Here is a 15,208-nt window from a genome sequence, read left to right on the forward strand (position 1 = left end):
CTACATCCTGGGGTAGAGGCAAAGTGGGCATGCGTTTACTCTTCATAAAGTGGGGCAGGGAGCTCCTAACAGATGGGAAGGAGCTGGCCACACAAAAAGACTGAGAAGAATGTGTGCCTGGGCGGCACAGTTGGTAAAGCAGCTGACTCTTACCTTGGTTTAGGTCATGATCTTACAGTTTGTGAGTTCGAGCCCCATCTCAGGCTCTGTGCTGATGGTGTGGAGCCTGCTTGAGACTTTGTCTTTCCTTCTCTCTGCCCCTCTCTAGCTTGTTCTCTCTCTCTCTCTCTCTCTCTCTCTCTCTCTCTCTCTCTCACCTCTCTCTCTCTCAAAATTAATATATAAACTTTAAAAATTAAAAAAAGTGTGTTCATGTTCTATAAGTAGAAACAGCTGGTACAAACAGAGGTTGAAAATAGACTGAGTTATTCAAATTACTAAATCAAAGAAGGGTAATAGAAAGCAATGCCAAAAATCCATTGGAACCATGGACTAGAAGCATAGGAGATTGACCTCAACTTCCTCATCTGTAAAATGGAGAAGATAATGGCCTTGAATTTAATAAGTTATATATAATCATAATTTCTCCTGTTATTTATGGACATAGACATTTCAAATACAGTTTAAAGAAATAAAAGTCTACTAACAAAAATCTGTATTTCCTAGACTCAAAATCAGTCTGTCATAGTAGTGACTGGTGGTATGACTTCCAAAAATAACCTTCATCATCTGTAGCAATCTAGAAAAAGATACTACATGCAGTTGGAAGATCAAGATTTAAAAAAAAGAAAAGAGTAGAGGCGCGCCTGGGTGGCTCAGTTGGTTGGGCACTGGCTTTGGCTTAGGTTATAATCTCACAGTACATGAGTTCGAGCCCTGTGTCGGGCTCTGTGCTGACAGCTCAGAGCCTGGAGTCTGCTTTTGATTCAGGGTAGCCCTCTCTCTGTTCCTCCCTTGCTCTCTCTCTCTCTCTCTCTCTCAAAAATAAATAAACATTAAAAAAAAGAGTAAGATAATCAATTCTGAGAAAAATGAAAGATCCCAGAAATAAAATTTAAAATATATTTAAATAAAATTATCTTATGTATATATTTATATATTAATTATTAATTATATATAATTATCTCCTTATATGTATAACTGTCTAATTTTACTTTCTTAATTTGAGCTGTATAAAGCAGAAGTATTTTTTTTAAAGAGGAAACTTAAAGACAAAGCAGACAGGTGACTTACATAAATTGGTATGTTTAGTTGGTATATTTAGAAATGAAGCTCAGCTAACTAGATTTTCACAGAATGCTCTCTCTTACACATCACTTTGCCAAGCGAGTATCATTTTTTTCCTCCAATATGAATATTTGGAGATACATTATCCACTTTGGGTGGTCTTAGGGTACCAGTAAATGGCCTAAAGAAATCAAGCAGTAACTGTTGTCTGAACGGGTTAAGATACTGCCCTTAGAAACGAGCTTATTACCTGGCAGGATCTGATCTACTTCTGTCCTATGAAGTTAATTCAATTAACAGGAAAGCCATTAGACACACTATTATCTACCCAGAGCTGTAACTTTTCCTCTTACCCACAGATGCACACAATTCAGCAAACAGCCTGCAGAGTGAAAATTTGGACCAGATCCTTAATGATTCCGTAAGGTTCATGTAGTCTAGCTCTTGCTTTTATTAATTAATATGGTAACATGAATTAATATGGTACCTCATTTATTAATATAGATTTTCTGCTTAAATTTTTAAAATTACAGATGACATCTTTAAATCGAATAGTCGCATTTGGGTTGGAAACATGCACAGCTGATTCTCCCTTTGTGTTGGCCTTTCATTAACTGAAGCAGAGCATTTATAAACTGATATTGGCTATCATTATTTTCATATTTACTGTTCTCCTAAGATGCACTATATACTGCTGTGCCATCAACAAGCCAAGTCATTCTGCCACTGGTAAGTAGTGTATAGTAGTGAGTCATATTGATTTATGTATCTGTGCAGTTATTTATTTATAGAATTTATATAGTGCTTTTCCGTATGCTGTGCTCTGCAAGCACCAACAGCCTTCTGTGTGCTCCTTTGTCTTTCTACTTCCATGGCTTCTTTATTCCCCTACCATTGATAAATTCAAGTTTATATACTGCTGGCAGCTTTTAAAAATTTGCATTAGTCAACATATGGGTGCAGACCTCCTTGCTTACCAATATACTTGTTATGTGTTTCTACTGAAAATAAGATCTCCCTGCCTATCAATAGTGTGGTTTATTCATCTTTCCTGGCCTTCAGTGGTATCCATCTACACGAATCTAGGTATTTGAGCAAAGATAAAATACCACACACACACACACACACACACACACAAGTGTGCATAGCAATTTAAGATTACTGAAAGGTTTCATCTGCATATTTTTCATGGAGGTATAAGAACGTGAGTGGAAGATAAGAACCTTTCAATTCAATTTATGTCTTTAGGTAAGAAACTCAAAAATTCTTATTTTCTCTCTTTCATTTTTTATTTTAATTTTTTCACTGTTTACTTATTTTTTAGAGATAGAGCGTGAGCAGGGGGAAGGCAGACATAGACTCCAAAGCAGGCTCCAGACTCCAAGCTGCCAGCACAGAGCCTGATGCAGGGCTTGAAACTCATCATTCCAGGAAACAAAAACACCATTCATGATGGAAAAGTTGATAAGAACTACATTAAAATCAGAACTTTCTTTTCATCAGAAGGTCATTAAATGAACAAGTCACAGAGTTAGAAAATACATTTGCAATACATATAACTGACAAAGGACTCCTATACAAAACATAAAAACAGCTCCTACAAATCCGTAAGAAAAAGACCACTAATGGAGCAATGGGTAAAAGACATGAATAGACACTACACAGAATGAGGATATACCCAATGATGAATACATGTATAAAGCAGTGCCTAACTTCATTAGTCACCAAGGTGTTGAAAACTAAAACACTATGATTTCAGAAGCCAAATCTTGAATAAGATGCAACCCCCTGGATAGGGAAAAAAAATCTGAAAGAATTGCAGCAAATAGAAAATTCTGAAGCTGCCTGGCCCCTAACCAGATTGTGTAATTGAGCAGTTAATAAAATTTAGCCTACAAGTTCCATGCTGAGGCAAAATGAGAAATGAAGTACTCTTAATCTTCACGCATTATAAAAGATTTATTTACTTAGGAGAGGAAGTTTATTAATTTTTGCATCAAGCAATGTTTTAATGAATGAATGACTGTCAATTTCAGAGTTTAGAAGATACCTTCCTTAAAGAAGATGTTTATGATCAAGAACAGACCCACCTGGAATTTGTCAGGCTGTTAAAAATTTTAGATGGCTGGCCTGGTATGGTAAAGAAAACCACACTTGGCATATTAGTAGTAAATCAACCATTTTTACATTCAGCCAAGAGGTGTTTACAAATCAACACTCTGTATCACCATGCTTTAAATAGCAGAGGCAATTCCATATTTATCAAATAATAATTATTAAAAACGTTCAGGTGTCAGGGCTGGCCGAATTATCATAAAATTATTAGGCCTAAATGTATATGCATTTAGCTTTTGGATCAATTTTGTCAGGTGGGAAGCTGGATACTCTTTTAGTTGCACAGAACAGAGTCCTACTAAAAGTGTTTCATACCACAGAGTACGGTGAGGGATATGGTAGCACAAAGTGTAATTAGGTGCTGTTATAGTCATTCAAATAAGAAATAGCAAGAACTTAAACTAATAAGGCAGCAATAGTGGGGTCAGGGAGAAGGGAGTGGACTCTTGATATATTTAGCAACAGAGTTGAGAACAACACATATTTGTTAAGAACTAGTAGATACTAGCCACTGTGTAGAATAATGAGAAAACACTAGGAAGAGAAGGTATTATATACTTCTAATAAAATGTTGAACAACAGTTACGGAAATACCAATGGAGGCATCCTTAGATCCATCTGGGGAAGGCAAAGAACGCTTCACCAAGGATATATACCAGGTGAACTGAATCTTGCGGAGAGGGGGAAGGGCATACTGGTTCAGAATGCCAATTCTGGAATCGAACTCGCTGTGTTTGAATCCTGGTCCTTGTCTTAGCTCTGTCTCCTTGTGGAAGGTACTTAATAATCCAAACCTGTTTTCTCAGTTGTAAACAAAAGTAGACAGGGGCCTGCTGATAACAACTAACACTTAAAGCTGTCAGTACACGTCAGGTCCTATTCCAAACACTGCCTCCTGTACTCCTGTTATCTATTACCACAATCCTAGGAAATAGGTACTAGTGTTCTTGCCAATTTAGAGATGAGGAAACTGAGGCACTGGGTACTGAGCTGTGAAACGATTTGTACAAGCCTCACTGCTGGTGAAAGCAGAGCTAAGATCTAACACACACATTCTAGTTCCTGAACCCAGGCTATTAACCAATGTACCGCTCTCAAGAATCAACTTCTCGGCATTAGTATGAGGTCAAAAGGAGAAAATGCATGCCAAATGATTAGCACAATGCTTGCATATGGAAGATGTTTCATAAATATTAGTTTTTATTATAGTAATTTATTATATTATTTATATATAACATAAAATAATATAATTATGATAGTTTATGTTATTTAGATATAATATATTAGTAAATATTATATTACTTATTATTTTTATTATAGAACCAATAAATACTAGTTTGATAATACTAATCATAATATAATATCAAATAGTTATTAAAAAGGACTGATACTGCAGGTCCATAAACACACCTTCTGCTGGGTGCCCCCCTCCAGTCTGTTCCACCCACTGCCAGCCTGAACTTCTCGTCCATACTAGAGCAGTTGGCCCCCATGAAGTGCTTTTCAACCTTTTTATTTTCCTCTCTAGTAGCATAGAATTTAAAAAAATATTTATAGGGGCGCCTGGGTGGCTCAATCGGTTAAGCAATTGACTTCAGCTCAGGTCACAATCTCATGGTTCATGAGATTGAGCCCTGCGTCAGGCTCAGTGCTGACAGCTCAGAGCCTGGGGCCTGCTTCAAGTTCTGTGTCCCCCTCTCTCACTGCCCCTCCCCCATTCATGTTGTGTGTGTGTGTGTGTCTCTCTCTCTCTCAAAAATAAATTAACATTAAAAATATTTATAGTGAAGTATAATACATAAAACACCTCAATGCCTTACCATATTCTTTTCCTTGTTCTGTTTTGCTCTTCATTATCTCACACAAGGAGTAAATTTCTTTTCTTTCTTCAAAAACTACCCCAAGAAGTCGGGCTTTCTCTCTGAGGGCTTTTCTAGGCAGGAGAGTTAATCATTCCCTCCTGGTCATAACTCTTCTGCATCTGCCTATTGGTGCACAGGTTGCAAGCAACTGACACATTCATCTCAGCTTGTCCAGGGCCAGGTGCAGGGCGTGGCCTAGTGGAGGCTGGGTTATTACAGATTATTTTTTATAGTGGCTTTATTAATATATAATCCACATAACATAAAATTCAGCCATTTGAAGAGTAAAATTCACCAGCTTTGAGTATAGTCACTGAGTTATGCAACCACTGATTACCACAATCCATTTCTTCACCTTCAGAAAGAAACCTCATACCCACCAGCAGTCACTCTGCATCTCTCTCTGCCCCCCCAACCCCCACCAGGAAAATATTAATCTACTCTCTGCCTATGGATGTACCTATTCTGGATATTTCATAATGGAACCACATAATATTTGATCTTCTGTGACTGGATTTTTTCACTTTAACATAATGTTTTCAAGGTTCATCATGTTGTAGAACCTACCAATGCTTCATTTCTTTTTATGGCTGCATAATATGCCAGTGTTTTATTTACCCATTCATCAGCTGATGAATATTCAGACTGCTTTCACTTTTTTGGCTCTAATTCATAAAGCGTCTACAAACACTCATGCACCATGTGGACGTGTTTTCATTTCCCTTGGGTATGTGTCTAAGAGTGGAATTGCTAGGTCACATGATAGCCATGCTTAACCTCAAGGAACTACCACATTGCTTTTCCAAAGTGTCTGCAGCACTTCACACTCCCACCAGCAACGTATCAGAGGGCTATTTCTTCACATCCTCACCAACATCTGTTAATATCTATCCTTTTATCTGATCAGACAGCTATCCCAACAATGTGAAAATGGTATCTCATTATAGTTTTGACTTGCATTTTGCTGATAGCTTATGAAGTTGCACATCTTCTAAAAAATTTAATCTGGATGGATAAAAATCCTAAACGTAAAAGCTAAAAATATAAAAATCTTAGAAGAAAACCTAGGTGTACATTTTTTTGACCTTGCATTACATAGTTTCTTAGATATTACTTCAAAAATATAAGCAACAAAATTAAAAAGTAGATTAGACATCCTCCAAAGTTAAAAATTTTTATAATAACATAAAGTAGGGTTCCAGCTACATTCTGTTTCATGTGGATGTCCTTTAATTCCGGAGCTGTTTGTTGAAAAGACCATTCTTTCCCCTTAATAACATTTTGACTTAAATGGTGTCCTACCTTCATGGCTCCTCCTTCATGGATCTCATAGTCTGATGATGGAGAGGAAGATACTCCAGAAAAATCACAGTCCAACATCACAATGTGTGAGCCTAGAAAAGCACAAGAGTTAGCTAGGAATCTCTTCTTCTAGGCTCTGGTCTGAGCCCTGATCTCGAACATACAGTTACCACAAAGCACAGTTCTCTTTTCCTATGAGATACGGTTAAAAGCGGCACTTGTCTCCGTGCTGATGGAGTCAGAGACTGCTTGGGATTCTCTCTCTCTACTTACTTACACTGTCTCTGTCTCTTTTTTTTTTTAATTTTTTATTTATTTTTCAGAGAGGGACACAATGTGAGCAGGGGAGGGACAGAGAGAGAGGGAACACAGAATCTGCAGGCTCTGAGCTGTCAGCACAGAGCCTGGTGCCAGGCTCCAATCCACGCACGGTGAGATCAGGACCCGAGCTGAAGTCAGATGCTTAACCGACTGAGCCACCCAGGCGCCCCCGTCTCTGTCTCTCTTAAAACAAATAAATAAACTTAAAAATTTTTTAAAGAAACGTGGCACCTGCATAATTCCTGAACTTCTGGAGGGAATATGCATTTCCCAGTAATTAGTAATCACCAAGAATAAAAACCCAGAAAAAGGTGGAGATTCCTCAGTTTTTAAAAAAAAGAAAATCTTAAGTGTGATTAAAAAAAAAAAAGGAACTAAAGCAGGTCTCCTTAGAGTACAGCTCCTGTTGTCTGTAGGGACAGCATCCTGGCCTGGGTTAAATCAGCCCATTGGTTTTAAACAGAGAGGCACCACATTGCCCTTCTCCACCTTCTGTCTTGTTCTTCATTCTGAATCTGGGTGCCTGGCTTCTCTGAAGTTATGGCTGAATCACCAAACCCAATTAGCCAGAAGGGCTGCACTACCTGCCCTGGATGTCTGCCCGGGGGTGTCACAAAAGCCACGGCGAAGGTCTGTAGATTGAGCAGGACTTTTCAAGCACAGCCTCCTATTTCCGAATCTGAGCCAAACTTTGGACTTGGTATTTCTAAGATGGTGAAGAAAATTTTGACATGAAATGACATCATTCATCAGCATTTTGCCATTTATTTCTCTATTACAATAAGCTAATAATGCACATAGAACTTATCTTCTTTCTGACACTGTATTTATGGATGTGCACAAGTACACAGATGCTGTGTTCTATAACTATGTCTTTCCAGTAACAAAAAAAGTCTGTATAATAATTAGTATTCACAGGGTGCCCAGGTAGCTCAGTCAGTTTAGCGTCCCACTTCGGGTCAGGTGGTTCGTGAATTCAAGCTCCATGTCAGGCTCTGTGCTGATGGATCAGAGCCTGGAGCCTGCTTCAGATTCTCTGTCTCCTTCTCTCTCTCTGCCCCTCCCCCACTCATGCTCGTCTCTTCTCTCTCAAAAAGAAATAAATATGAAAAAAATAATTAGTATTCATTGATTAGCATGGAGGTTTATAAACACAGAATTTTGCCCCTTAAGATGTAAAATATTCTTTTGTTACATAAAGAAACATCCTAAGGGGCAGCTACCATTTGCTTCAATGCATAGCTTCGCTTTGCTGACAACCTGTGGAAGCTGTGTGGCCGTGCCAGCACCTGGCTTCCTTCAGGACCCCAGAAGCAGCTGGGGAGGAAAAACTTCAGCATTGCTTCTGGGTCTTCCACATAATTAGCCTTGTTTATAGGCCATTTGGGTTGCTTTGATTTCACCGTCACCATTTCTTTCAACCTGAAGAATTTCTGTGTGTCTCTTCCTTTGGGACGAAAATCATTAATGAGTTCTTTCTTAACTCTGGGACACTAGCTTCTTTAACGTGTCTGGCAGCTCTCTGTCCCCTGCATTCATCTCATTATGAAGTACCCACAGACGTAAGGAGGGACGTGTTTATATTCGATAAAGCTGCCATCCAATTAACAGGCCTCGTTAGAAGGAAATTACAGGTTTGGGGCTCTCTAATAGAATAGAATCTTAGAAAACCTCATCCAAAAATCACAAAGGTACTCAAAGAGTTTTAGCGATGTCCTCTCTGGTGGGCAGACAGACTGAACTATAGGAACCGTGCTCATCAAACTGGCTGGATCACTGTTAACCTAATTTGGAAATCCTTTGGCCTCATTAGCCCGTGTGGACCAAAGAGGCCACATTAACATTATGAAATAAATGTCAGTGCTTAATTAACCCTTACCTGTGAGCCTACCTGTGTCAGCCATTTTGTGAGAGAGCCCGCCCCTCTCCCAACTTCAAACAACAAGGAGAGGATTAGCAGAATCTCCAAGGGGCCGCATGCCAGCACCGGGCCTGGAGACCCCAGTGCACCATCACTGGAAACCTCGATTCACCTTATACTCATCTTGCCCACGTTGAGCCAGTGCACAGAGCCACCAAGTCTCTTAATCCTCTTAGTGCTACGTCAGCCCCACTTTGGGGTTAAAAAGAATAAAAACTGCCCCCACGCAGTTATCACCTTCTGTTTAAAGAGTCCAATAAGATGGTCCTAATATTTGTGGAGCCTAGGGCAAAAGTATAAATGGAAAGCTCCCAGTCCCAACCAAACCTTCTCCGACCCCTCTCTGGCCCTATCTGTAAGTGGCCTCTGACACATGCCTATAGACACCTCAGGAACAAATGTTCGGGTCAGGGGGGAAAAAAGAGAAACTTCTCGTCCTCCAAAGAGCTTGCCCCTCTGCCTAGAAGTGGGGATATCACATGGCAGGGGCCACCGTTAGGAAGAGGACTCTGTGAACAGATCTGTGGAAGCCTTAGAAGGGCTGCTGAAGTGTTGGAAATTCTGCATTTCTGAATCACAGTCTCAAAGATCTCTCCTTGCTACACGATTCTAATCCCAGCCTAGAGGGGACACCCTTTCACACTAGCACAGCGATGGTATTTAATCATTTGCTGAGTTTTGTTGCAAATGTAACATTCAAGATAGTGACCGCTGTTAGAAATGTGCATTGGTTGGGAGGCAGTGATATGCACAGCAGTGGTTTCCAAACTTTTTTTTTTTGTCTCCCATAAGCTTCTCTCTATGGTCTTAAAGCATGAAACAGATGAAAGTGGAATTTCTGTGGTTGAAAGGGGCTAAGAATGGAAGCCCTAAGTGCCTTCCTTCCCTTCTTCCTCCCTTCTTTCTCTCTTTCTTTCCTCCCTTCTCTCCTTCTTTCCGTCCGTCCTTCCTTCCTTTCTTCTCTCTCTCATGCATTCAATGCATCCATTTAACAACCACCCAGTGTGTATTCTAGGCTTGGTGCTTTTAACACAAAGATAGACAGTATCTCTCCTCGCAAGGAGTTTACAGTCACTTTTCCAAACCCTAGAATTTCAAGGGACACATTGTGAAACCCCAACTATAGAAGAAAGAGCTTGAGCCCTGACATTAGATCTGGTCTGAGTTTCTGCCGCTGAGCAGCAGTGAGCGACTGGACTCAAGATTAAAGGAGGCTATAATATTTACTTCACAGGGTTGTGGTAAGAACTGTGATAGTTTATGAAGCAATTAGCATGTAATCACTTCCTTAGATGTTCTTCCTCTCTTCTTTCTCCCCAGTTGGTATTTATATGTATTTTCCTAGTCTAGCTGGTCCCCCTTAAGACCAAGAGACACATATGCAGGGTGAGTGGCCAGTCAGGAGTGGAGTTTGACTCTGGACCAAATGGTAGTTGTCCGGGGGTACAGTATTCATTAATTTGTGCAACAAATGATAATACACATATATTGATGGGAAATGTACAATGAGTGACATAATTGGCACTTATTCCTAATAGTAAGCTGGCCTGAACATCTATCTTGTTATTTACCTCTCTTCCTAACAGATCCTTTTTTTATTATTATTAACCCAATAGTCAACTGAAAATGTCTCTGCGCTAGGAATTAAGTGTTTTTGTGAACAATAGCTCATTTAATCTTTATAATACAAATTTGGGGACACCAGGGCCTTAGAGGTAAAGTCATTTGTCCAAGGTCTCATGGCTAGTAGATGGCAGAACAGGGTTCTAATCCTGCCCGTCTGGCTCCAGTGTCTGGACTCCTAACCACCCCACCCTGCCTCCGCCTCGCACACCTTACATCCAATGATCACTCTTTTCCTGCTATTCTTATTAGAAAGCCCTCCTTTCTTCTCTTCAGTTAATCACATCCTACATATCCTTAAAGCCTACATCAAATCTTACTGAGAGTGTGGAAATGGCCACAGTGGGGTCATAAGAAATGATTTTCCTTGGGTAAGATGGCATTACATTTTTTAAGTCAGCATCTTAGAATACGAAGATTTAGAATTAGCATCCTGATTTCTAAAACCCTTTGAAATCCACCAACCCAGCAACCATCCATTCTGGAGCGAGTTGGTCAACTTCACGTGGCCATGCTGAGACAGTGTATGTTTTTGTAAAGGAAGCGTTAGCAGAGCAAAGCCACACCCATTCACTTATCAAATTATCTAGGGCTGTTTCATGGGTAAGAGTTGCATAGTGAAGCTGCAACAGAGTTTCATAGTCAAGTTGTCACAGTGTGGCCAGTAAAGCCTGTAATATTTACTATTTTGCGCTTTACAGCAAAAGTTTCCTGACCCCTGAGCTAAAATTAGAGACAACCGCCCCTTAAGGCAGGGCTCTCCAGGTGGACAGGCACCCCGCCTTCACCCCTCGCAGTGCTTCCCTGACTCCCGCAGACATCCCTGTTTACCGGGTTTTAGAATCTCTCACCGAGTCAGTTTATGCCTCTTCCTTTCCTTTAACCAAGTTCTGCCCACTGTCAATCAAACCAGCCACATTTACTTGCCCCGGGTTAGTTGCAGAAATGTATCCTTCCTGTTGCAAGTTTGTTAGTTTTGTCTCCGCAGGGCAGGAACGCATTTTTACTTCTTTTGCATGCCCCTAAGGCCTGACAGTACGTGGATAAAACAGGAGACGCTTAGTTAATATTTTTATTTGACTAATTGTCAACCTGAGGTACCCTAACCTTACAAAAGAATAAAGAATACTAAAATAGATGTTTTCTTCAAGAAGAAAACCTCGAGGGGAAGACGCACATTTCCCATCTGACAGCTAGAGAAGCTACCTGTGCCTGTGCCGACTTCATCTAATCACTGGCTGCTCTCGGCACACCAGGCGGGGCGGGGGTGGGGTGTCTCCAGGGGGGCTGCCGCCCACGCCCACTTGCAAGAAGTGCTCCCAGGGTAGTGGCCTCTGTGGCTGGGTCTTGAGGGCTCCTTAATCCACAAAAGCGCCCAGCGCCATATCTGGGAGCAAATTCCTATTACCTCACTTTATGAGCACAGTTATATAAAACAGGATGTGCAGCAAGAACTAGAACAACCAAGGAGCGTGGCCTGGCCAGCCATGTGGTTGGAATATTATTTTTTTCTCTTTAGGTAAGAAAAGCATAGGGAGTAAAAAAAAAAGGGGGGGTGGCGGGAAGGAAGCTGGTTAGACGGCCCGAACGTTTGCTGGCATCCCTTTCTAGTTGTCCAGAGTACCTGCGCTGGTGAGCCACCTCCCTTGGCCTCAGTCCGTTCCTTCCATAGTGCTTTAGTTATTGGTTTGTGGTATTATTTCTAAGATTTCATTACTAAACAAACACGCTTCCAATCTACATGTTTCTTCTCTAAAAGAAAGCAGTAGTAGCATCCATGTCTTCCTGAGGTCTGGGAGCCTAAAATCTTTTTGACATGATCTTATATATCTCTGCTATGATTCATTATTATATATTGGTCTTTCAGCCTGAATCTCAGAGGTAGTGTCTCATTCTCAAGATGAGTGGAGCGAAAAAGGAAGGCATCACCCCAGAGTTGTCCCAAGTATCAGCTACATGACTGAAGGTGGGTACTGTAGGATGCCAACAACAATCTGACAAAGGATGTTACCAAAACAAAACAAAAAACACAAACAAAAAAACAACACTAAAACCACCAAAACAAGCACTTCTTGGTTTTTGGAGCTTTTTAGGTGGCAGAATTGTGGGGAAAAGATCATGGACCTGTACACCCAAATAAAACTATGAATTGATTACCACCAACTCTTGACTCATCTTTAGTGTTATCTCAGCACAACGGGAAACACTGTCATGCCCCAGGGCCTTGGCTCAGGCTCAGGCAGTCTCTCTTGGCATTCTTTCCCTGCTGGCTACAGGCCTGAAAGACTGAGACTTCTTGCTTCTTTCCGTTAGTCACGTGGAACACACAGATCTCTAATGTTGGAAGATGCTTCTCTCCAGAAGAGCAATGTCATTTCCTGAACACCCCCAAAGATGAATGTTCAGCATTTCTCATTTTACAGTCTTTACTGCTAAACGTTACTGAGACCAAAGAGGAGTTAACAACAAAAATAATAATAAAAGTGGAAAATAATAGCATTAACAATAGTACTGACAGTAATAATAATGGTTAGTATTTACCGGGCCCTTCTTATGTCTCATCCATTACCTTGTTTAAATTATTTGATTTACCTTCAGAGTAAGTCAATAACATAGATACTGGGTTATCTTTGTTTTATAGTAAGGTTACTGATGCAGTGATAGGTTAACTTGCAAACTTACAAACTTAAAAAATCCTTAACTTTATTGATGAGATGGTAATATGACAACTGGATTAGACTCTGGGTGTCAGTCTGTTGTTCTTTAATTGTGGATAGATTGTACATCATTCCTTCTTCCCTCCAAGAACCCTCTTCTTCAATCATTAGGATTTTAGAGACAATTATGGCAGAAGAGTAGAAGGCACTTTTCCCCGCAAGTGGATAATTGATTTCTTCCAGGGCTTTCTGACTGTGAAAAATGTTGCTCTCCCTTTCCAAGCTTTCTCATACACAATCTAAACCAGAACAAGCCCACTGCTATCTCCAGAACTTTCTATTGTAATTCCTATCAACTACTAGTAGAAATGAGAAAGATTGAAGTAAGCCTTGTTGTTTAAAGAGCTCTATAATCAGTTTTCCTATAAAAGAACTATAGGAGCGATCTGAGGCAGTCTGTAAGGTTTGGTAAATGCAATAGGGAAATGTACTGGCATGAGTAAGAGATGATCCCAATTTAATTTAACAAGTAGTTCAGAATTCACCAATAATTAGACAATTGCCTTGTGTTTCCTAGAAATATTTTCCAGTCTGAAAAAGCTAAAGATTACAAAATGTTCTGTCTCCAAAGCATTATCACATGAATCAAGATATATTTTTCCACCCACAGGTCATTATTTACCTTCAAAGCAGAAGTCAGAAGCAAAATCCAGAGTAAAACTAATGTTTCATAAAACTCCCATTTGGTGGAATGCTACCATAAAAGTAAAACAACAGTGTTTTAATTGCCAGTCCTAAATGCCTGACCCTCAAAAAACCTGCTTGCCAAATATTGCCTTAAAAAGGAAAAACTACATCCCCCACTAAAGTAGTAGTCAATGTTCAATGTTCCCTGACCCCTCCCCCACAGCTCACACACTCCAATTGTCTTTTCTATGTACATGTGAATGACTAGGTCACTAGAATTTATCATCTGCTGAAAGATCATTTTCTTTATTCATATGTTCTTGAGACTTCTTGAAGTCACCATTTCTATTTGCCCTTATTAGAAAAAGGTTCAAACATAGTAACCAATGGTGATATATCTAATATCTGGGAGTTAATGTTTCACAGGAAATGAGTTAGTAGTACCATGCAGATTAAAGGGCCTGAGGATGAAATCGTCCAATTTGATTACACAGATAATGACATTGGCGCCCTGATTCTGATGACTGAAGAATACATAGACAGCATCTTTGTGAAGAATGATCACAGTCCTTCTTGTTAATAATTAAGACAATATTAACTGACTTGAGATCTGATCTTACCACTTCTAATCGAGAATAAAAAGAGGCAGTTCTAGGCAGATCTCTGGGGCTCCACATTTATTTCAAGATGAACTCTCTTAGGAAAAAAATAAAGAATAAGAAAGTTTTATTTGCTTGATATCTCCCTACACTCTCTTTTTAGAAGTCATTACCTTAGCATAGGCCCCAACGTAAAACTCAAGTTCGTCTGTCCACTCCAAACAAAACCCTGTGCTATCAACTTTTCTCAGTCTTTTAGCAAATCTCAATTTTTTAGAATTGTCTACACAGCTACCTATTAAAAAAGTAAAACAGACAAAAGGCTGTCAAATAAAAAGATAGTATACCTGAAACAATGGTACTAAAAAATACAGGCTCAATAATTATCACTTCATCAACACAGTTATTTCAAGCACCTCGTAAGTGCAGAGAATCATGCTAGTCACAGGCAATATAGAGATTTATCCACATACAGTATTTCTTCTTTTATTTATTCAACTAGAAGCTACTTATTTGCTGATCTGCATGCCACACACAGTGTGGATTCCCAGTTTCTGCCTGGCACATAGTGGGTGCTCAATAAATCTTTGCTGAGTGAATTCAGTCAAATTTTATTGTGCACTGACTATGCCAGACACTGAACCACGTTCTAGGATGAAAGAAGAAAGACACAATCAACAATTTAACAGGAAGCAAGTATCAGCTAAGCTCCCCCAGGAGCTAGAAAAGTGTCTCTGAAGATCTCCAAGGGGAAACGTGATAACTGGGATAAATTAGTCTTCCTATCTATATAATTTTTTGAGTTATAAAAGTAACCTATATTTATTATGGAAAAGTTAGAAGAAGAAAAGAAAAATCATCAATAATTCTATCCACCACAGGAACTAGCTGTGA

General features: G+C 39.7%; 1 long non-coding RNA gene across 1 annotated transcript; it reads left to right on the forward strand.

Annotated features, from left to right (window-relative positions):
- Positions 1–1,778: 1,778 nt before the first annotated feature.
- LOC115297625 lies at positions 1,779–12,534 on the forward strand. The gene is made up of 2 exons (XR_003911458.1): positions 1,779–1,956; positions 12,239–12,534. It is a non-coding gene; the product is annotated as an uncharacterized LOC115297625 (long non-coding RNA).
- The last annotated feature ends 2,674 nt before the right edge of the window (positions 12,535–15,208 follow it).

The sequence above is a fragment of the Suricata suricatta genome, chromosome 8 (assembly GCF_006229205.1).
Source record: "Suricata suricatta isolate VVHF042 chromosome 8, meerkat_22Aug2017_6uvM2_HiC, whole genome shotgun sequence".
NCBI classification, from domain to species: Eukaryota; Metazoa; Chordata; class Mammalia; order Carnivora; family Herpestidae; genus Suricata; species Suricata suricatta.